The sequence below is a fragment of the Leptodactylus fuscus genome, chromosome 3, assembly GCF_031893055.1.
Source record: "Leptodactylus fuscus isolate aLepFus1 chromosome 3, aLepFus1.hap2, whole genome shotgun sequence".
In the NCBI taxonomy this organism is placed as follows: domain Eukaryota; kingdom Metazoa; phylum Chordata; class Amphibia; order Anura; family Leptodactylidae; genus Leptodactylus; species Leptodactylus fuscus.
Genome location: NC_134267.1, coordinates 96,475,137 through 96,499,177, shown reverse-complemented (window position 1 = coordinate 96,499,177; position 24,041 = coordinate 96,475,137).

Here is a 24,041-nt window from a genome sequence, read left to right as displayed (position 1 = left end):
TACCATATAGGCCCAAAACCTGTGTTAGCAGTACCATATAGGCCCGAAGCCTGCTAGGATTAAAGAGGACCTTTCATGGGTTTGGGCAAAGGCAGTTTTATATACCGCTGATCTGTGCCCCGGATGAAGAGCTATCGGTACCGGTACTGTAGCTCTTCGCAGTCAGAAGGGCGTTCCTGACAGTCTGTCAGGAACGTCCTTCCTCCCAGCAGCGCCTATAGTGCTGTACAGTGTGAGCAGGGAGGAACTCCCCCCTCCCCGCCTGATAAAACTCGTCTATGGGCGAGCACTGTGAGTAGAGGGAGGGAACGTGGCGGTCCAAAGGGAAGAGACGGGAAATGTGGGGAGACGTCTCCTGTGAGTGTTACTGCATTGTAATCCTGGGGGGAGAGGCTAGGTTCACCACTGGTGGGGGCCCAAATCAAATTTTTTTGCTATGGGGTCTTTGTTAGTTAAGTCCCTGGGAAGAAGCAATGCAGCAAAAGACTACAAAATTATAGGAGGCAACAATAGTAACTAGGTCAGACCTGTAGAAGCTGGCCTTGCATCCTGCAGCTATATAGTGCACACACTGCACCACACAGCCGTCTAAATTTAATAACTGTAATATACTTCTTAGACAGGGATCACATACACAGTGATGAATCTGGAATTTGCCATAATTGCCAAATGGGTAGTCCATCTTTAGATAAAAGATATAGGTGAATGTATGGCCAGCTCATATGTATTTCCAATTCTAAATAAGTAATCATGTTCTAAATTATTTCCAAACTGCATGTCTAGCTACTTATCTTATCTATTATCTTTTTCACTTAGAATATTGATGCTTTATAGCATACAGTCCAAAGATGGATGACATATATACAAACTGTGCTACTAGACACCTTAGCTGTTTCTTACAAATCCACTTTGTCTTGCTTTCATGCTGTTGATTTGTGCCTTCTCTAGAGGGTTCTGATACAGTGAAAATACAATTTCTAATCCGTTTAAAAACCTAGACGCTGTTCTCTTTCCAAAAAGCTTATCTCTGGTTTTGCAGATGTTCACTGGAGCCAACAATGAGAGCTTCTGAATAGAGTGAGAAGAATGTCTCTCCAGCATTTTACAGAGATGTTATTACAATAATTGCAAAGTTCATGTCAACAAGACAAACTACAGTAGATATGGCTGTCTAAATCATATGAAGACAGTTGTAAACAAGGCAAATTTCATTTTTTGACACTGGGTTTGATCCTCTCTAATTAAGTCAATATCACCTACAGTATAATGACTGGTTACTATTATTATAAAAATAAAATATTCTCATTTATTAATTTTGCACTAACATATACCAAAGTAATTTACAATTAGAGAATACAGTCAACATACAAAGCAACAAATACTGTGTTTTACACAAAAAACACAAACATATAAACAATTTAAAGGATAAATCCTGTTCATTCCTGTTAGGGTCTGTTCACATACATCAGCATTCTGTCACGGCATCCCGCTCCTGATTAGGCATGGATGAATGGGCCTAATCAGGAAGGAGTCTCGAGCCACGGACCCCATGTGCGGAATCTGCAGCAAGATCGAGCAAGGTCACGTCTATTATAAGCATCCTGCTGCAATCTCTGCCTCCCATTGAAAACAATGGGAGGTGGATTTCAAAATGTGGTCACTCGCTAGGGGATTCCAGTTTATTGGCATGTCTGGGACTCTATGCAAAAATTATTTGGAGGCCAAATACCAAACATTTAAATCTGCACTTCAAATGACACACAGCGCTCCTTCACATGTGTGCCATGCTATATACCCAAATTGCAGTTTATACCCATATATATGACACCATTGTCCCCAAGATAACATACTTAACAAAGTGATAAGTGAGCATAAACTGCTACTCAAAAGGGAAAGTTTGTTTTTTGGATGTCGTGTATCACACACGAAAAAATGCCTGGGCCCAGGTGCAGCGGCAAAAACCACATTGCCATATCATCCAGGATGGCATCCCTCACCTTGGAGGCAGTGTGCTGTCTGTCCCCCAAGCTGATGAGCTTCTGTACGGCCTGCTGATGTCTCCCCACGCCAGTGTTTTCAGCGTTTCCAGCTTGTAGCTGGGGTCGATTTAATGGCGTAGGAGGAGGAGTGTGGTGTTTCAGCACTCCTGCCAGGAATATTGGGCAGGGAGACAAGGCAGACCGCCACAGTTTGCGACCCGGTCCCAGCCTCAACTATATTCAGCCAGTGTGCCGTGATTGAGATGTAGCGTCCCTGGCCACATGCACTTGTCCACGCATCGTTGGTCAAGTGGAACTTTGTCCAAAGCGCAGAACTTAGGGCCCGCCTGATGTTACGGGACACGTGCTGGTGCAAGGCTCAACTCACCCAAAAACACTGCTGGTAAATTTTGTTCAGTTCCAAAGGACTCTGTGTTTAGATTTGGCTCAGTCGCAGCTCCAGAGGATGCCTTGGAAGGCAAGGTTTCCTTTAGCGGCTCCATCTCAGCATGTTGTTTGGACTATTAACACCTGATCCGAACCCTGTAGAGGTAATGTAGAGTCCGATATTAGAGAACCGTTACCAGTAGTAGTGGTTGCAGCCAATTCTCCACCTTTGCAGTCCTCTAAATAAAAGTTACCCCAGGACTTGATGCCAAAATGTTATCAATTTCCCAATGAAAATCAAGGTCAATGGCTGGGTCCTCAGTCCAATCCACTGCATCAATCCCACACAATGAGAGTGATGGTTCTGGAACCACTGTTTTAGGGGCTAACAATTTTAAAGGGGCTAACACTCTGCTGGTGCAAGACTGAACTAAGTTAAAGGGTCTAAAACTCTGCTGGTAGCTCAGCTTATGGGACTCTAACTTAATTTGGAAGGGCTCACATTAAGGGCCAGAATTTTTGAATGTCTTACCACATCACACACACACACATCCACAATGACACTTAAAGGTGGGTAATGTTGGATTTCCCATTGCCTATTCCATCTGTGGTTGTCATGGGCAACGTGATTTAAAGGGGTGCTTTGTAATGTTTCTTTAGCTTAAAATTTGGGTTTCTGTCCATCCAATTGGAGAGGAAAGAAGGATTCCAGATATTTTTCCACTTTCATAGTGGTTTTTTTGAGTGTGGAAAGTGTGTAATTGATAGGCTGTGATGGTGGGTAAAACTGTGACTTGGGCTTGTTAGAAGCCTCCAGACATGCTTCCCCTGCTGTCCCAGTTGCATTGCAGAGGTGTTGTCATCATTTCCTGAGGTGTCATAGTGGACTTGGTGACCCTCCTGAGTCGAATTGTGGGTTCCCCTGAAACAAAGCATTTTTCCCCATAGACTATAATGGGGTTTGATATTCGTTCAAATAGTCGAATATTGAGCGGCTATTCGAAATGAATAATAAATATTGAATATTTCACTGTTTGCTCATCTCTACTTATGTGGTTTCAAGCATGAGGTAGCAGAGGTGATTCCCTCTGTCTGAAATGGTGCAAAGAGGTTTTGAAGCGGAGTTAGAAAAACCTTAGGAAATCAGCAATATCTTTACAGTAGTTGAAGGTTGGCATTTGGAGGAATCGTCTTTAATATTAAATAAGGCTTCATAATAGGCTCTGAAGTGTTGGGAAATTAACCTAGGGTCAATTATTTTATTCCATAGTGAGTCCAATAAATACGCCATACGAGATTTGACGTGGCCTTGTTTGATCTTTCTAGCGAGATAGGAGCTCACCTTGTTATTGTGAAGGTAAGTTTGTAGCTGGAAACACTTGAATATTCTGTTATATTGTCAGCTAAAAGTGATTGCATGCTAAGTCTAAGGGCATATAGTTCCATAGAAAGATCGGGAAAGGGAGAAGATTTGTTTCGAGCATCTAGAATAGCTATTCTATTAGTGATATCTTTAAACTTCTGCTCCTTCATATGCTTATGATGAGCACGTCTCACATAAAAGCCTTATGTGAATTTCATAAAATGTTTGGATCAGAGACAAATCTAACATTAGTACTGAAAAATTCTCTTAGCCCTTTTGTAATGGTGTTAGTCAGGGTGATTACAAATTTAATTATTTATTAACCACTGGGATGCAGGGGAAGAACTGACTGTATTACTGATAAGAATAGGAACAGGGACATGATTCGACCACGTGATATTTCCGATACTAGTGGACAAGTAAAGTAGAGCGGAACCGGACACTAAGAAATCTAGGCCGGAATATGAACCATGAATGGGTGAAAAAAATGTATGGTCTCTTTCAATACCATGTTGGAATTGCCGTGCATCATATAGACTCACCAGCCACTTTATTAGGTACACCATGCTAGTAACGGGTTGGACCCCCTTTTGCCTTCAGAACTGCCTCAATTCTTCGTGGCATAGATTCAACAAGGTGCTCGAAGCATTCCTCAGAGATTTTGGTCCATATTGACATGATGGCATCACACAGTTGCCGCAGATTTGTCGGCTGCACATCCATGATGCGAATCTCCCGTTCCACCACATACCAAAGATGCTCTATTGGATTGAGATCTGGTGACTGTGGAGGCCATTGGAGTACAGTGAACTCATTGTCATGTTCAAGAAACCAGTCTGAGATGATTCCAGCTTTATGACATGGCGCATTATCCTGCTGAAAGTAGCCATCAGATGTTGGGTACATGGGTACATTGTGGTCATAAAGGGATGGACATGGTCAGCAACAATACTCAGGTAGGCTTTGGCGTTGCAACGATACTCAATTGGTACCAAGGGGCCCAAAGAGTGCCAAGAAAATATTCCCCACACCATGACACCACCACCACCAGCCTGAACCGTTGATACAAGGCAGGATGGATCCATGCTTTCATGTTGTTGACGCCAAATTCTGACCCTACCATCCGAATGTCGCAGCAGAAATCGAGACTCATCAGACCAGGCAACGTTTTTCCAATCTTCAATTGTCCAATTTCGATGAGCTTGTGCAAATTGTAGCCTCAGTTTCCTGTTTTTAGCTGAAAGGAGTGGCACCCGGTGTGGTCTTCTGCTGCTGTAGCCCATCTGCCTCAAAGTTCGACGTACTGTGCGTTCAGAGATGCTCTTCTGGCTACCTTGGTTGTAACGGGTGGCTATTTGAGTCACTGTTGCCTTTCTATCAGCTCGAACCAGTCTGGCCATTCTCCTCTGACCTCTGGCATCAACAACGCATTTCCGCCCACAGAACTGCCGCTCACTGGATGTTTTTTCTTTTTCGGACCATTCTCTGTAAACCCTAGAGATGGTTGTGCATGAAAATCCCAGTAGATCAGCAGTTTCTGAAATACTCTGACCAGCCCTTCTGGCACCAACAACCATGCCACGTTCAAAGGCACTCAAATCACCTTTCTTCCCCATACTGATGCTCGGTTTGAACTGCAGGAGATTGTCTTGACCATGTCTACATGCCTAAATGCACTGAGTTGCCGCCATGTGATTGGCTGATTAGAAATTAAGTGTTAACGAGCAGTTGGACAGGTGTACCTAATAAAGTGGCCGGTGAGTGTATACCCTCAGTAAAGACGAAATCAAAGAAAGCAGGTGATTTTCTGTTCCCAGGCGTGGAATCCATGTGGGATCCAAGCCAAAAAGTCTCCTCCTATAATAAGTAAAGCCGACTGCGCATGCTCGCGACCACAAGAAAAATGGCCGCTTACACAGTATTGGAAGTGGCCATTTTCTCGTGGCAGGCGGGCATGCGCAGTCGACTTGCCCTAGGCCCGAGGCCTATAAGCTAGAAGACACTGCCAGAAGAAGACGCGGTGAAGACCTCGTTCCAAAAGGAGGTGGAGGCGGCGCTGGAGATTTCTTTGGCAGCATTGGGGATGCCCCCAGTGCTGTTTGAGCGCTGGGTCTTGCCCCAGTGCTGCGAGAGAACTCATTTACATACCAACAAAAACGGAATTTCAAGAAAACGGCGGCGCGGAGAAGACAACGAAAGGTAGAAGAAGAATAGCCTTTCTTAAGGCTATTCCAACGTGTTAGTTAGAAAAAAATGTGTTTGAAAGATAGGATCCCTTTAAAACCACATTTCCCAGAGCCTTGATGGTAAGCCCCGATACCTGCAAAATAGCCGATTTACTGGCCTGACCTTCATGCTGCGGGCAGGACTCCTAGCATCATAGTTATAGTATCTACTATGGTAGTAGTCCCTGCCTCCCAGTGACATACTGTTCCATACTGTAATTGGTACAGGACAGTATGTTGCTGGAGTTGAAAAGATAATCTGGCATTCATATTTCTAATAGGCCTTTAAAAGGAGCATGCTGGAACACAATTTGCTAATATCTTGAATAGTCATTATAGTTGAATGTTGTCAGGGTTTCCGACAGTGTCTGCTTGGTGGACAGACTGGGTGTCACTCCTAGCAGGAGATTATTCAAAAGTTCTATGCAAAGTGTGACATATCTTGTGAATTTGTGAGGAAAGCAACAGACAAATTGAAGTCAATTAGTCTTTCATGATGCATACTCTGTGATGAAGGATATGTAGCCAGAAACACAAAGGAGATTGTAAGGTTTTATATCTTTCTAAGTTCTTTTTATTCTACACAAATGTAATTAGCACTTTCCTGCTTTAACTTGTCAATTATCTTGTTATTCTACTTCATGTTTACAGTTTAATCTATGTAAAGTGTTCATGTAGTGTACAATATTCTAAAAGTTAGGTAGTCTAAAATAAAAGAAGTACCATATTTTTCAGACTATAAGGGCACAAGGAGAGGGGTTGCTGTATCGCACCATTCCAGCCACGGCTGACTTCCTACAGTGGCAGGAGTGGGATGATATGCAGGCCCTGGGCTATGAGGACAGGGTGTCTCAGCGAACCCATCTCAGCATCTGCCAAGCTATTACAACGAATGTCGGGTCTGTAAAGGTTATGGTGGCTGCTCTGCTGCAGAGTAGTTGCCATAACTACCGGGTCTCCGCTGTAATGTACAGCAGAGACCTGGAGCAATGCCCGCAAACAGAGTCCACTTTGATCACAGGTATTACTACTTCAAGGCCCCCCCTAAATTGTGAAAATAGACTGGCTCTGTACCTTTCTTGTTGCAGGATAGCTACTGCACAGTGCAATCGCAGGTGCCTTCCTAATAGGAATATTACTGTTGAGGCTGGTCTATGACTGTTTGCTTACAGAGCATGAAAGGGTCCACCTTCTACCTCCTCCCTCAACCATCGGTTTTTAATCTAGTGTAATACTAACCTTTTATATAGCCTCCTGACAAAGTCTTGACAGATAAAAGGTGCCTTGAGGTCGCTGCTATTTTTCAGGGTCACATCCACACTTTGCATACTATGTCTGTGGGTATGTTGGATGACTTTCTACACTTTTTGGGGCAGCTTTTTCTGTCTTGTATTTACTAGCTACCATTTTCTATAGGCACTCATGATCTGCTACATGTATTATGTACATTGTCAGCTGACATCTTTACTATGGTCATTATGGGGAGAAATTTCTGAGATATTTTACTTTTTTGTGAATATTCAGTGTTAACTTTGAATAAAGGGCTTTTCACATGCAAAAAAAATACTGTACGTTTAAGAATTGAGGACCCTCCATTGATTTGGGTAGCTTATTGTCTCAGCACATTTCATAGTTCATCCTTTTATGCAAATTGCAATGAAGGAAAATAGCATCTTAGAAACATTGGCAGATATTTATTAAGCAAAATGTGCATAATTCTGGTGGATTTTGTTCAAAACTGCCTAACATGCTGTGTGCCACATTCAGCACACTTTTTAGACACGTTCCATCTAATGTGAAAGGGGCCAAGAACTAGTGCCAAGAACAAAGAAGAACTAGACTCAACAGTCTAAAAATATACCAAATTTATCAGCTACAGACACTTTGATAAATATGGCATCGTTTAAGACTGTCTAAGACATAGACATTATTAGTAAATCTGTCCCATTGACTGTCTCCAAAAAAAAATTACGATCTGAAAATAAAACAGTAGGCAAAAAGAATATTTTAATAAGTAAATCATGAGGAGATACATTCCCTTTAAATGAAATCATTCTGTCTAACTGTGGTCACCCCTAGGAGAGCTAACTAAAAACACTTTATCATTATATGAGTTAAGGAGCTGTGTAAGTTTTTGTTTTGTAAGCACTGTCAGAACTTATGAGTGCACTTGGACCCAAATGATAAAATGATTTTGGGGCCCTCTCTCAAACGACTCCTTTGAAATAGACCATAGTACCCTTCAATTGTGGACATCTTCTGCTGTACTATCATTATTAGAGATGAGCGAACACTGTTCGGATCAGCCGTTCCGAACAGCACGCTCCCATAGAAATGAATGGAAGCACTTGGCACGGCGACCGGCCGCTGGCAAAGTGTACGTGCCAGGTGCTTCCATTCATTTCTATGGGAGCGTCCTGTTCGCAACGGCTGATCCGAACAGTGTTCGCTCATCTCTAATCATTATGTTAGAGCCTGGGCCCACCAGAAGATCCTCTAGACCTCTGATGGGCCAGTCTAACACTGCTTAGGGGAGACTTAAAAAAAATACATTCATTTATGCATGTCATATTGAATATTATGATTTTGTTGGTCTATCAAAATAATATTGTTTGTTAGTTTAGTTTTTGCTCCATTTTGTTTACAAGTCATATGCCAGTTTCTTAATATCTATTTTACTTTTTTTTTTTTTTTTTTTAGTTTTAATCAAGGGAAACCATACAAAAAGTTAAAAAAATAAATAAAAAATAGATTATATTTAGGGTTGAGCCGATTTTGAAATTTCAGGATTGTTTTTAAAATCCGATTTCCAATCATTTTCCATTTGAACCCAATCCCGATCCCAATTCTGATCCCAATGCAAGTCAATCGGATTTTTTTAATAATCGAAGATCGGATTTTAAAAACGAGCCTATTCACTACACAGCATGTAGTCCAAAAATTGTTTCAATTTTTGGACTCCACGCTGTGTAGTGATTAAAGAAAAATCCCCCCTGGTGTTCGCTTACCTGCACAGATCCGCTGCCGCTGCCAGTTCCTCTTGGTCCGGTCCGGTCTTGGTCTCTCCTTCAAGGCCTTCAGAGCGCCACCACCTCCCTAGGCTAGTGTTAGAGATGATGGGAGTAGGTGGATCTTGTTGTGGCGTGCATCACTCACATCTCCCCTCCCAGTACCCATCTACACTCTCCTAAGCCACAAGCCTCGCCTTCTCTCAGCATCTTTATAATACTAGTCTAGGGAGGCGGGGAGGCGCAGGGCGCTCTGAAGGCAAGTGAAGGAGAGAGGACCGGACCAGAAGAGGGCGGCGGCAGAACTTCTGTGTAGTTAAGTTGAGTGAAGTTCGCGAATAGATAGATACTACTGTACATTGACTTGTCTAGTAGATAAACAAGTCAATGTACAGTAGTATCTATCTACTCGCAAACTTGCGAGTGCAGCAGTGCAGCACACAGTGATTTACCGCAGCCTGCCACTCTTCTGCTTCGTCCCTGTTTTACCATATATTCAGCTGATTATATGGTAAAACAGGGACGAAGCAGAAGAGTGGCAGGCTGCAGTAAATCCATAGGAATGAATGGACGCAGCCGGCATGCAGGGGGTTAAGCGGCCGGCCACTTCCATTCATTCCTATGGGTGCTAAGCTTTTCTCACAATGATTGGCCATGTATACAAGTGTTTTTGTTCACTCAATTATTGTAGCTGTACCATTGGGTAAGAAGATACCTGTATATTGTCATCCTGAATACTGTCATCTACTGTCATATATACGGCAGTAGATATGCTCAATATATCTACCCTCTGTGTATAGTTCAATCAAAACCACTTCTATACATCAGTTTGCGCACTCACTCATTCTAACTGTCCCATTGGATGAGAAGAAAGCTGTATACTGTCATACGGTATACATGGCAGTAGATACGCTTAATATATCTACCCTCTGTGTATACAAAAAAACATACACTTGTATACATCAGTTTGTGAACTCACTCATTCTAACTGTCCCATTGGGTGAAAAGAAACCTCTATACTGTCATCCGGTATATATGGCGTTTATCTACTACCGTATATCTGCTAATGTAAGGCTCAACTCACCCCAAGGGGCACAAAACTTAAACACTGCTGGTGAAAGTCTGAATTCACACCAAGTGGCAAAAATTTAAACACTGCTTGTGCAAGTCTGAAATCACACCAAGGGGCACAAAATGTAAAAACTGCTGGTAAAGGGCTCAACTCACACCAAGGGGCACAAAATGTAAAAACTGCTCTTGAAAGTCTCAACTCAAGGACCTAGGGGCTCTGAGAAGAGAAGACTTACTATAAAACTCCAGTCCTTAAAAATTGCAAAATTATTATTATTATTATTATTAGTATTTGAAGAAAAACTTTTCTACATTCCATTCTTCAGCAACTCTCAATAAATCAAATACAAATCTATTGATATTCTAACTCTAATTTATTCATATTCTATTGATAATCTAACATACTATGAGAAACATAACTACAGTAAATCGTTGACCAGTTTTCATTTTTCAAAAGTTGTGACAAGATAGGAAACAGAAATCAAACTTGAACTCAAAAGAAAACATACACACGCAAGTTCAATTATGATGTTACAAGTAGAAGAGTCGCTCAGCAAGTGACAGATGTGGCTCTTTGTGTACCCTCTGTCCCACCAAAAAGGCTAACTTTAAGGGCCACAGGTCTAACTTCGACACCCAATACATGTAGGACGCAGAGGGATTGGAGAGGACAGAGCTGTGGTTGGCCAGGTACTCCCGCAACATGCGCCTATACTTTTCCCTCCTGGTGACACTAGGCCCTATCAGTGGAGGTAGTTTGGCGAGGGGGAGCCATTAACGTGTGCCACATCTTGGAGAGTGTTCCCCTGGTGGGTGTGGACTGAATAGCAGTTGTTACCCTCTTGGAGGAACACTCCTCCCTGCCTCCAGCGAAGGTTGATGGAAACATTTCCATCATATTCTGCACCAGTTGCTTGTGGCAATCATTTATACGATTGGTCCTCCCCTCTGCCAGAATGAAAGATGAGATGTTATTTTTATACTGGGGGTCAAGGATTGCAAAAATTCAGTATTGGTTCCTCTCCATGATGTGTACAATGCGTTTATCACTTGAAAAGCAGCCCAACATGAAGTCAGCCATGTGTGCCAGAGTATTACTTGGCATGATTTCGCTGCCCGACTGGAAGGGTCACTCTCCATTTCCTCCTCCCCTTCACCCCATCCTCATTGAAGCAATGGGACGCACTGAACTTCCCCGCTAGCCTCGTGTGTGAGAATGACATCATTTGCCACTTCATCCTCCTCCTCTTCCTCTGTCACTCAACACTGAGAATCTGACAGGAATGTGCTCTGAGTATCTAGCTGTGATGGGTCTGCTTATCCCAGACTCCTCAGCGTGCAATGCGTTATTAATTGCGAGGAGGGATTCAAGCATCACACAGAGGAGTGGGATGGTTACGCTCACTAATGCATTGTCCCAGCTGACCCTCTTGGTGGACTCCTCAAAGACGCGTAGTATCTCACATAAGTCTGCCATTCATGGCCACTCATGGTGCAGAAACTGAGGGAGCTGACTTTGAGGACTTTGAGGAACCCTTGGGTTTTGTAGATGGTACTCCATCAAAGGTCTCTGCTGCTCACACACCCTGCTCAATATACAGTATGTTGAGTTCCAGCGTGTGGTGACGTCGCACAACAGCCAGTGTTCAGGCAGATGTAGGCGTTGCTGGAGGGTTTTAAGGCTAGCAGTAGCAAATGTAGACTTACGAAAGAGGGTGCACAAGCAGCGTACTTTCACCAGTAGCTCAGGCACATTGGGGTAGATTTTTAAAAACCTTTGCACCACCAACTTGAAAAATTGGGCCTGGGCCCAGGTGTGTTGGTGAAAACCACATTGCCGTCTCCTCTAGGATGGCATCCCTCACCTCTGGGACAGTGTGTTTTCTGTCGCACAAGCTGATGAGCTTCAGCACGACCTGCTGACGACTCCCCACGCCAGTGCTGCAGTGTTTCCAGCTCGCAGCTGGGGTCGATGTTACAGTGGAGGAGGAGGCTTTGTGAGAACCCATGCCAGGAATGTTCGTTTGTGTCCGTTTACACCCAAGTCCGTTTTTTTTCCAGCGGACAAAAAAATCCTACATGCAAGACTTTTATGTCTGTTAGAAAAAAATGGACAGAAAAAAGTGGGCATTACTTTATTAACATTGAAGTCTATGGGCAACGAACAATAACTGATAGTCAGTTACTGTCCATTTGTGTCCGGAATACAACGGTAGTGTTAACTCTGCCTTAGAATTAATTGTATAACACACTGCTCTCTTGTTGTTCTGAAGCCTCAGGTTAAGTTCACACGGGGTTTTTTGGACTGTAACCTGAGGCGGGAGGAGGGAATGTCTTCAGGCCGAATCGCTAGGCGAAACAGCCTGAAGAATGAGCATCTCGCTTCTTTTTCCGGGAGTCAGAACAAGCCGGCTCTCGGAAAAAACTCCTGACTGGCATTGATTTCAGAGGGAACCGTCTTTTTGGTCAGGATTTTGAAGTGGATACAGGCTCAAAATCCTGACCACAATTCTCCGTGTGAACTCACCCTAAGAATGGTTTAGTCCAAAAAGTGCTGCTTATTGAGGGTACTCTGGCTGTAGAGCAGTCAGCAGTGATGTACTGAATATTACTTATTTGTACTGTATGGCAGCTTTATTTATGTGCACTGTAGTTAGTTATGTTTATAATTAGAGATGAGCGAACACTGTTCGGATCAGCCATTCCGAACAGCACGCTCCCATAGAAATGAATGGAAGCAGCTGGCACGTAGACTTTGCCGGCGGCCGGTCGCTTAACCCCCCGTGTGCCGGCTACGTCCATTCATTTCTATGGGAGCGTGCTGTCCGGAACGGCTGTTCCGAACAGTGTTCGCTCATCTCTATTTATAATATATTAGCTAAGTACATATGCTGTATGATTACATTTATTCATTTTATAATATCAAATGCATGTGTATATGTTGGTTTTTGTGGACAGCATGTCTATGGCATGTTTCATGTTGGAAGTTGATTGGCTGCTCTGGACTCTGTGTATGTTTTTTTTTTTTTTTTTTTTTTTTTGAACGATCACAAACGCATACTGTTCTTCTAAACTGGAACTTTTCTAAATTGTGATAGCAGTAGAACATTTTCCAAAGAAAGACACTTAAGCCAATAGTATAAAGGTTTGTAATAATAGAATATTGTATCTTGAGGTAATGCACAATACCAATATCCCTGATATAATTTCAGTTTTGAAGCCAAAGGCTCAGATCTGTTCTTCAGTCTTGCACCTAATTGCAGAATGCTCGGAAGCGCTAGATATGGTACGTGGGCAAAACACATTAATCTTCACAATAGCTTGTCATAAACCCAATATCACGTTTTATGATTGTACTACATGCAGTTCTAACCCTTCCAACAAATATTGTGAAAATAAATTATCCCTTATTAGATTATGAGTTTGAATGAATAACGTGACATTTGGATTACTTTACTGTAGCAGTGACATCACTTTTTATAATGAATATATATCAAAGCTGCAGTTCATAGTCTTGAATAATATACTGGAAATAACAGTTAATATCTAACTTAATTTTATACTGTTATATTTTTAATAACAGGTTGTCTGTATGATACGCTTCTCTAGCAGACAGAGTTTGATGGACAACTTTGCAGGGATGTGCAATATACAGTCCTATGAAAAAGCTTGGGCACCCCTATTAATCTTAATCATTTTTAGTTCTAAATATTTTGGTGTTTGCAACAGCCATTTCAGTTTGATATATCTAATAACTGATGGACACACTAATATTTCAGGATTGAAATGAGGTTTATTGTACTAACAGAAAATGTGCAATATGCATTAAACCAAAATTTGACCGGTGCAAAAGTATGGGCACCTCAACAGAAAAGTGACATTAATATTTAGTAGATCCTCCTTTTGCAAAGATAACAGCCTCTAGTCGCTTCCTGTAGCTTTTAATCAGTTCCTGGATCCTGGATAAAGGTATTTTGGACAAACAATTCAAGTTCAGTTAAGTTAGATGGTCGCCGAGCATGGACAGCCCGCTTCAAATCATCCCACAGATGTTCAATGATATTCAGGTCTGGGGACTGGGATGGCCATTCCAGAACATTGTAATTGTTCCTCTGCATGAATTCCTGAGGATTTGGAGCGGTGTTTTGGATCATTGTCTTGCTAAAATATCCATCCCCGGCGTAACTTCAACTTCGTCACTGATTCTTGAACATTATTCTCAAGAATCTGCTGATACTGAGTGGAATCCATGCGACTCTCAACTTTAACAAGATTCCCTATGCCGGCATTGGCCACACAGCCCCAAAGCATGATGGAACCTCCACCAAATTTTACAGTGGGTAGCATGTGTTTTTCTTGGAATGCTGTTTCTTTTTGGACGCCATGCATAACGCCTTTTTTTATAACCAAACAACTCAATTTTTGTTTCCAAAATGAAGCTGCCTTGTCCAAATGTGCTTTTTCATACCTCAGACAACTCTATTTGTGGCGTACGTGCAGAAACGGCTTCTTTCTCATCACTCTCCCATACAGCTTCTATTTGTGCAAAGTGCACTGTATAGTTGACCGATGCACAGTGACACCATCTGCAGCAAGATGATGCTGCAGCTCTTTGGAGGTGGTCTGTGGATTGTCCTTGACTGTTCTCACCATTCTTCTTCTCTGTCTTTCTGATATTTTTCTTGGCCTGCCACTTCTGGGCTTAACAAGAACTGTCCCTGTGCTCTTCCATTTCCTTACTATGTTCCTCACAGTGGAAACTGACAGGTTAAATCTCTGAGACAACTTTTTGTATCCTTCCCCTGAACAACTATGTTGAACAATCTTTGTTTTCAGATCATTTGAGAGTTGTTTTGAGTAGCCCATGATGCCACTCTTCAGAGGAGATTCAAATAGGAGATCAACTTGCAATTGGCCACCTTAAATACCTTTTCTTATGATTGGATACATCTGGCTATGAAGTTCAAAGCTCACTGAGGTTACAAAACCAATTTTGTGCTTCAGTAAGTCAGTAAAAAGTAGTTAGGGGAATTCAAATCAATAAAATGATAAAGGTGCCCATACTTTTGCACCGGTCAAATTTTGGTTTAATGCATATTGCACATTTTCTGTTAGTACAATAAACCTCATTTCAATCCTGAAATATTACTGTGTCCATCAGTTATTAGATATATCAAACTGAAATGGCTGTTGCAAACACCAAAATATTTAGAACTAAAAATGATTAAGATTAATAGGGGTGCCCAAACTTTTTCATAGGACTGTAACAAACAGTGTTACTTACCTCTCCACGATCCTGCCAGGCATCCTTCCTGACGTCTCTGACGACACATGAACCCGGCCTGCATCCCGGGTCATGTGACATCTGACGTCATTTCAGAAGGACGGCAGCGGAGAAGACAGCGTTGGAGTCGGGGACAGGTAAGAAACAGTAATTTTTTATGTTTTTATTCCCCCGGGTCTCCGATTATTATACTCTGGGGTCTGAAAAGACCCCAGAGTATAATAACTGTTTATGGGTGTCCACAGTAGGACATAATACTGTGTGCAGGGGCCACTATGGGACATAATACTGTGTGCAGGGGCCACTATGGGGCATAATACTGTGTGCAGGGGCCACTATGGGGGATGATACTGTGTACAGGGGCCACTATGGGGGATAATACTGTGTGCAGGGGCCACTATGAGGCATAATACTGTGTTCTGGGGCCAGTAAGGGACATAATACTGTGTGCAGGGGCCAGTAAGGGACATAATACTGTGTGCAGGGGCCAGTAAGGGACATAATACTGTGTGCAGGGGCCACTATGGGACATAATACTGTGTGCAGGGGCCACTATGGGGGATGATACTGTGTGCTGGGGCCAGTAAGGGACATAATACTGTGTGCAGGGGCCAGTAACGGACATAATACTATGTGCAGGGGCCACTATGGGGGATAATACTGTGTGCAGGGGCCACTATGTAGGATAATACTGTGTGCAGGGGCCACTATGGGGGATAATACTGTGTGCAGGGGCCACTATGGGGGATAATACTGTGTGTAGGTGCCACTATGGGGGATAATACTGTGTGCAGGGGCCACTATGGGGGATAATACTGTGTGCAGGGGCCACTAAGGGTCATAATACTGTGTGCAGGGGCCATTATAGGGGAAAATACTGTGTGCTCCCATAGATTAGATTTCCGCGCGATCTCTGTATGGAACATGTGGACAGGAAAGTAGATCATGAAGTACTTTTCTGTCCGCATGTTCTGTGTGGACACCGCACGGAAAGCACACGGACTCCATTTTAATCTATGGGGTCCATGTGCTTTCACAGCACACCGCTTGCTAATGCGTTCAGTAGTCTGTTCGGGGGCCACCATGCGGACTCCCCAAATGGATTACTGAACGCAGATGTGAACCAGGCCTGAGTGTGTAGGTATATAGTGTGTGCAATCCCATCCACACATTGCAGAAAAATACATGCAGCAGAGGTGTAAAAATAAAAAAAAAATAAAAAGTATACTCACCTGTCCACAGCACCCCGTTGTCCCCGCCTGTGTCTGTTCGGTCTCACGGTCTCATTTCTGGAAATTCTTTACCTAACTAGTCTCAGCGATCACATGAGGTGCAGGACTCCCAGCAAGGAGGCGCCAGTACGAGACTGAATGGACACTGGCAGCGCACAACGGAGTAACGGGGACAGATGAGTATGCTTTTTTATTTATTTGTTTTTTATTTTACACTTCCCACCCGGGACATGAGTTGCTCCAATTCCTGGACAACCACTTTAAGGGCTAGTTCACACAGGGAAGTTGGCAGCGGATTTTGAGGTGGAATCCGCCTCAAAATCCGCTGCCAAAAATGACTCCCAATGACTTCAATGGGAGCTGCTCGCTTCTTTTTTCCGCTAGCTGAATCAATCTCAGCATCTGCGGCACAAGGCTCCGGCCCATTCATTTGGGTCTAATCCAGAGCGGAATGCCACGACGAGATGCCTGGCATCTGCGACAGAATGTTCACACGCAGAGTTCATGTATCTCCATGTGAACTAGCGCTAAAGGATTTATTCATCTTTCTAATATTGATGGTCTGTCCTTAGGATAAGCCATCAATATTACATCTACGATGATACAACAGCCAGGACCTCTGCAGATCAGCTCTTCCAGGACCAAGCAGCTACAGGGTATAGTAGCATTTCTAGGAGCCGCGCTGTTCACTTGCCATACAAGGTGTAGCAATACATTTAGGTAGTGCACATGGTATAGTGGGTGAGCAGCATGGCTCCCGACATGTTATTACTTTTAGACGTCGTGTTTTGGTACCGCTGATCTGCAGGGTCCTGGGGGTGGGCCCCTAGAAACAATTCCACTGGTGGGCCCTAGACACCCCAGTCCGAGCCTGTCTGCATGTAGGGTAATTTCAACTGGGTAGTTTCTTAAATAGTGGGCTATACAGACATAACCTGGTTGAGATGCTGTACGTTGAGTATTTATATGACGTACAGTGAATTAACTGTGCTATACCAGGGTGAACTGGAGTGCCACCTGGCTCAGAACCAGACCAAACCTGCAGCTAGAAATCTCCTGCCATGTCCATTTCTCATCTTCCATTGCGCATTACAGTTTCTGGAAAGCCACTGTGCACAGGGAAAATATAACAATAACACACCTGAATGTCAGTGAAAATGGTGGGGGATAATACATTGGAATCACTGCGAGAGGTGTGGAGAAAAACGTCAGCAACGATGAATCATCTCATTGGAAGAACAGTAGGCAGTGATTAGAGATGGATGAACCTCTCAAAATTTGTTTAAGGTTAGTTTGGTTCAGAACCAAGATTTGTTTTATGTTCTGTAGGAACAACAGCTTAACTTGGCTAAAAACATAGTGTATGTCACTGTCAGGGCTCCAAGGGAACTATTTATCTAATTTCTAGCTCTTTGAGGCAAACAGAGATGAAGTAATGTCAATGTGTCAATGTCTATGGAAAAATGGATCGTAATCAGTAGATACAAACTCCTAGATTAACGATACACTGCACTGAGACTCGATTTTATGCATTTTAACATTTGCAACGCTCCAAAAATTTTTGAGGAAAGGTGCTTGCCAGTGGATATTTACACACATAGCAATTATATAGCAAAAAGCAATGGTTTTGTAAAAAAAAAAAAAAAAAAAATAGACCATATTGATAACTAATTTCACATATCCAAGAAAAGGCCCCCAATCTACAAAACAAGGCAATATAAAGCAGAGATAGCATTCCTAGAGAAATAATGGTGGTTAGGTATCCTCACTAGGTATAACACTGTGTTTCTGTTTTTTTTAATCTTTTTCTTTTTTTCTAGAAATAAACTATAAAAAAAAAACCAAAAAAAAAACCCACTTAAACCATTAAAATGGTTACCTGGACAGTGAATATGGACTAGAACTGCATCAGTTAGCTTGTTTTTTTTATATTACAATGGCAGAAGGTTTCTATGTACTGTATATTGGTTAACCAAATAAAAAAAAACAACCCTTAGTCAATGGATATTTTTCAGATTAGCAGGTTGTTTCACTTTATTGGGTGAGCAAAAAAACCCAAACCCTTAAGATCAGGGCCCCACATTGAAAAACGCAGCACTTTATAGTACCTGAAAAGTGCGTGGGATTCTTGCTAGTCTTTCGCAAAAAATCTGCAGTGGAAAAGCTGCTCTTCAAAAATTATCATGTTTTTGAAAATTATAGCATGTCAACTATACCTATGGAAATGCTGGCTTTTTCTGCATAGGTATAATTGGGGCAGATAATCCACAGAAGACATCCCTATATAAAATTATTGGGGAGTGTTCTCCCCTTTTTTGAGGAAGGGCAATACTTTGGGCAGTATTGAATCTCTAGGATTGAATCTCAGTCTTTCTTTGAACTAATAGTGTCATTAGGCTTAGTTATATACCAGCAGATAATTGAATTGATCATTATAGCCTACTATGATGTGATTCCTAGCTGATACACGGATCTCACCAAATGGAGTTCAGTGGCATCAGATGTATTTTCTGACAAAGAATTCCTACAATAGACCATTACAACCAATGTTAGAATGGCATTCAAGGAATTAACAAAAACTATAAAGACTATGTTATCTCCTGGTGGGAGATAGAATCATTGGAAAATTACATAAAGAATGAGATAGTACCTAAGGGTTTAAGGATTAATATCAATCTGGCCTACAGAGTGAGGAACACTGAGCTAATGTACACATGGAACAAGAAGCACCCGCTAGCGCTTTATGAAACTTGTATTAGGGGAGGGAAAGAAGTCTTGGGAATTAAAATACAAGAGACTTAATGAGATAAGTGAACAGGTCTTGAGATTAAAAAATTATTCCCAAATTTCACAAAAGGAGCTTGTTCTACATGGGACAATAGAAATTTAGTGAGCGTAAACGCGAATATTTTTTAGTGACAGACAAGAGTTTAAAGAAAAGCATACGTGTATCTTTATGACTAGCAAAGCAGTACCAAATAGGGATTTTGATACATTTTCCTCTGAGGCTGAGCTTTCAGAGACTGAGAAAAATCCAATTCCCAATATAGTAGAGGTCAAAAATGAATGAGGAGACACAAAAGTAGAGGTAAAAGTACTGTATATACTTGAATATAAGCCGAATTTTTCAGCCCAGTTTTTGTGCTGAAAAAGCTCCCCTCGGCTTATATTTGAGTCAGCAAAAAAATATATATATATTTTTTTTTAGGAGGGGGGGGGGGGGGTGTCTATGACCAGCCACAATATCAATGAATAGAATCTCCCATGAAATAGTGCAAAAAAAAAAAAAAAAGATTTAAAGAAAATAAAAAATAACAGTTCTAAATCACTCCTTTCCCTAGAATACATACAAAAGTAGAAAATTACTACAAAACACATACACATTAGGTATCCCTGTGTCTGAAAGTGCCTGGTCTACTGAATATAGGGTACCTGCAGTGCTCCTGTTCCGTTGGGAAGGGGTTAATAGGAGCACTGCAGATACCCTATATTCAGCCAGACTCAATTCCAAGTGGGGGAAGAAAAAACTCAGTCCTCAAGCTAAGGGAAGGGGCAGACAGACAACCAAAACACCCCCTCCCGTTTCCCAGCACCCAGCATCTACTGCACCCAAAAACTCCAACCATTTTAATTTTTGAAATTTTCCAGTAGCTGCTGCATTTCCCCCCTACGCTTATACTCGAGTCAATAAGTTTTCCCAGTTTTTTGTGGTAAAATTAGGGGCCTCGGCTTATATTCGGGTTGGCTTATACTCGAGTATATACGGTAATAGCCGACGAGGAAAAAGTTCCCCTAAATCTAATTTCACCAATATAACTCAACTCCACAATATAAATAGTAATGAGACTGTTTTACTTTGCTGCAGGACTTGGTTCCAATTCAGTACCCTCTGCTCTTAGGTCTGATTCCTGTTGATTCTGATACACAAGTGGTCAACCTTTCCTCTTGGGCACTCACTGACACAGAGACAACTGCATTAAATTTGAGCCTGTGCTTTGCCCTTTCTGTTAAATCTGATCCGTTCGAATGGGTAAAAGATCTAGCCTTATCTTTTAGAAAATTACAATTGCATAATTTTACACAGCACAAGATCAGAGGATTTGTCTAGAAAATAATTTGGAACTTGGTGATCTTGAGGCCACTAGGACTTTGGTTTCTCTCATGGATGGTAATAAGAAGAATTAATATTCAGGTCTTTATACCGATTTCAAATACCACCCTGAACCACCCTGAACCCTGAACCACCAATATTTCGTATACCACCGGTGGGTGATCATTCGCATAAAGAAGTATTTGAAGATATGGTCAGACATAACCTAGAGACACTTTAAACTCTGCCTTCACCAAAAGCTAACCTCTGCCCCTTTGTAGTCAATCCATCAGATAAAGGCAGCAATATAGCGGTATTTCCTTACAGTACAAGAAGCTCTGCCTTGGATTATTATCAGACACAAATTTTTATTACAGATTGCATCATAACCCTACCCTTTATTTTCAACTAGAACTTAGAATGATCCTTTCAAAGGTTTTAGAGAGGAACATTATTGGTAAGACTGAATTTCAATTTATTTTTCCAATAATAATAGAAACTTTCTACTACTTACCCAAAATACACAAGGGTCTACATCCAGTCAAGGGTAGACCTATACTTTCATGGGTAGGGAGTCTGACAAGAAATTTAGGTGTATATATTAATCAGATGAGCAGATCCTCCACCAGTTCAGGGGCACTACAATGGAGAGCCCATGTGCCCCCATCTATGGCAACTTGCTCTTGGGTGGGAGTCCAATATAGTGACATCAGATGGCCTTGGCAAATGGAAGGACCACATCTGCCTTTGGTTGAGGTATATAGATGACATTTTTGTTGTTTGGAAACGGTCAGGGGAATCATTTTTAGAATTCGTTCCTTGACTACAGTCAATTTTCACTGGGGCAATTGTACACCATGCAAACAGATGAATAAAACTAAGATCAGCATATGTTTCACCAGAGTAGTGACATTTAACATCAAATAATTTATTAACTGTAAGTGAAGAGGGGTGGTTTATGTTGCACAATGTGATTGTACTCTGAATTATGTGGGAAAGACCAGGAACAAATTCAGGAGACGCGTAAGAAAACATTTTAATGATATATTATTATGTCCTATGATCTATTTATCTCATGACTCTGTACAAGTGATTGCGTTCTCCAAATGGTTATCTATCTGGGATCTGAGGTGTTTATGGGAATTTCACAACAAGGGCATGTGACTTTAGATCACCATGACAACTCTGCATCAGCTTCTCCTTCTCCCACCCCTTTGGGCTGGTGGAGAGACATACGACAATGTGGGCACAGCACTTCGGACCTGCTCACTTCCTCGAGATTGGCCAATGGTCTGTATTTAGCTACAGGTAAGAGTGTCTTGTTCCTTTATAACCCTGAACATTCCAATTGCTCAGTGCCACTTGTGTTCTAAGCCTTGAACAGAACACTTCTCTTATCTGTCCCCAATGAACCCATATCATGGGGGACCACTTTTTAAACTAGGTCTCAGGGCTTCATTGTTCCCTTGCAACTTTCTCTTAGGACTTTTTGTCTATTTTACTCTTTCATTGCCTTTTGGCTGAATTTACTTGCATAGGTGTAAATTCTCCCGGAGATTTCTAAGAGCGCTCTTTTCAGAACGCACCTCAACAAGGGTGAATCTAAACTCCATCAAAGGAGTTGTTTTTTTTTTTGCCCTTTAGTAATTTAAAAGACTTCCCACATGAATCCCTTAGAAGTCTCTATATAAAATTATTGTGGAAATCTCCCCCATTTTTTTTTGAAGAGGGGCATTTCTTTGTCCTGTATTGAATCTCTGGAACAAATGAAACAGCACCCACTAGTGGTCATGGTCCATGGGATTATGCTTTATATATGGACAAAGCCCTAATTTGTATCTGATATAGGGAACTAGTTAAGCTTTATCTATTCCTTTTCCGAAGTCAACCTATTATCGTCAATTTAAGCAAATAACGCACTTTTAGGTTGCAAACACACAGTTATAATTATTTTATTTTTGTCATTTGATACAAGCTAAGTTTTATTCTCATCTACATCCTACATATATCCTTGAGACCTATTTCGAATTAGCAGTCTTTCTTTGAACTGATAGTGTCATTCACCTTTGTTATACCAGCAGATGACTAAATATAATATATGTGTCTGTATTTTCACTGCACAATGTATGTCGTAAAGTGAAAATGGAAAGCAATTTGAAATATTTGAGTCGAACCTGTTTCGGAACTAATCGGTTTGCTCATCATTAGCAGAGATCCATTCTGTACTGCAAGTGACATTGGACATTACATCCTAAATCTTGTCTGCCAACAGTCTCAACACAAACCATTAGAAGACATTTTCTGATGTCCAGCTACAGGTGTTCTATTGATCTCATGTCTCTGTTCTCAAAGGCCATCATGATGCACAGCCAGATGGCAGTGGAGGATGGAATGGACGTCTATGCTCTTCAGTGATGACTCCCGTTTATATTTTGAATGCAATTATAGCTGGAGATTGGTCTAGAGGCCATTGTGGAAATGCCATGAAAAGGCTTTCATAATGGAACATCACATTGATCTTACTCCCAGTAATACTGTGTAGGGTGGCATAAAGTATGGCAGTCGGACCCCTCTAGTTTCCATTGTAGATACACTAACAGCTCAGGGTTGCAAGAATTTGGATGTGGCACCAGTAGTACAGTTGTTTCTTCAATATATTTTAGAAGCCGTTTTACAACAGGACAACACCAGGCCATGTATTGCTCGTTCTACTGTGAGCATCTTGCATGGCATAAACATGCTACCATAGCCTGTAGTATCTCCATACTTGTCATCTGCACATATGGAACATCATTGGCCAGCAATTGCAAAGGGAACTGCCAAGCAGCCAATCTTAAAGACTTGCATGCCAAAGTGCATTCAGCATGGCAAAGAAATCCTCAGACAACCGTCTTTGATAGCATACCAAAGCATGTAAGTGTCCAAAATTTTTTAAATCTAAATAAACAGTGCTCAACACTAATCATCCTACCACAATGTTTTTGCACTAGCAATATATTTGCTTTGAATCATGGAGTGATAATATGTCTTTACCCTAGGCTGCTCTATCACAGAATGGCTCTTGTTATTCCTGCTCACACTGTCCCACATACCGATATGACATAATCACTGTAACCTCACCTCCCGATCTTCATCAGCTGCTCCCCTCTGCCAGTCCCTCCACTGGCTACCTATAGCCCAGCGAATTGAGTTCAAGCTATTAACGTTAACATTCAAAGCAATCCACAACCTGTCCCCTCCATATATCTCTGAACTAATCTCACGCTACCTGCCCACACGTAACCTCAGATCCTCCAATGACCTCCTTCTCCGCTCTGCTCTCATCCGCTCCTCACAGAACCGTCTCCAAGATTTCTCCTGTGCATCCCCCATACTCTGGAACTCCCTACCAAGACACATAAG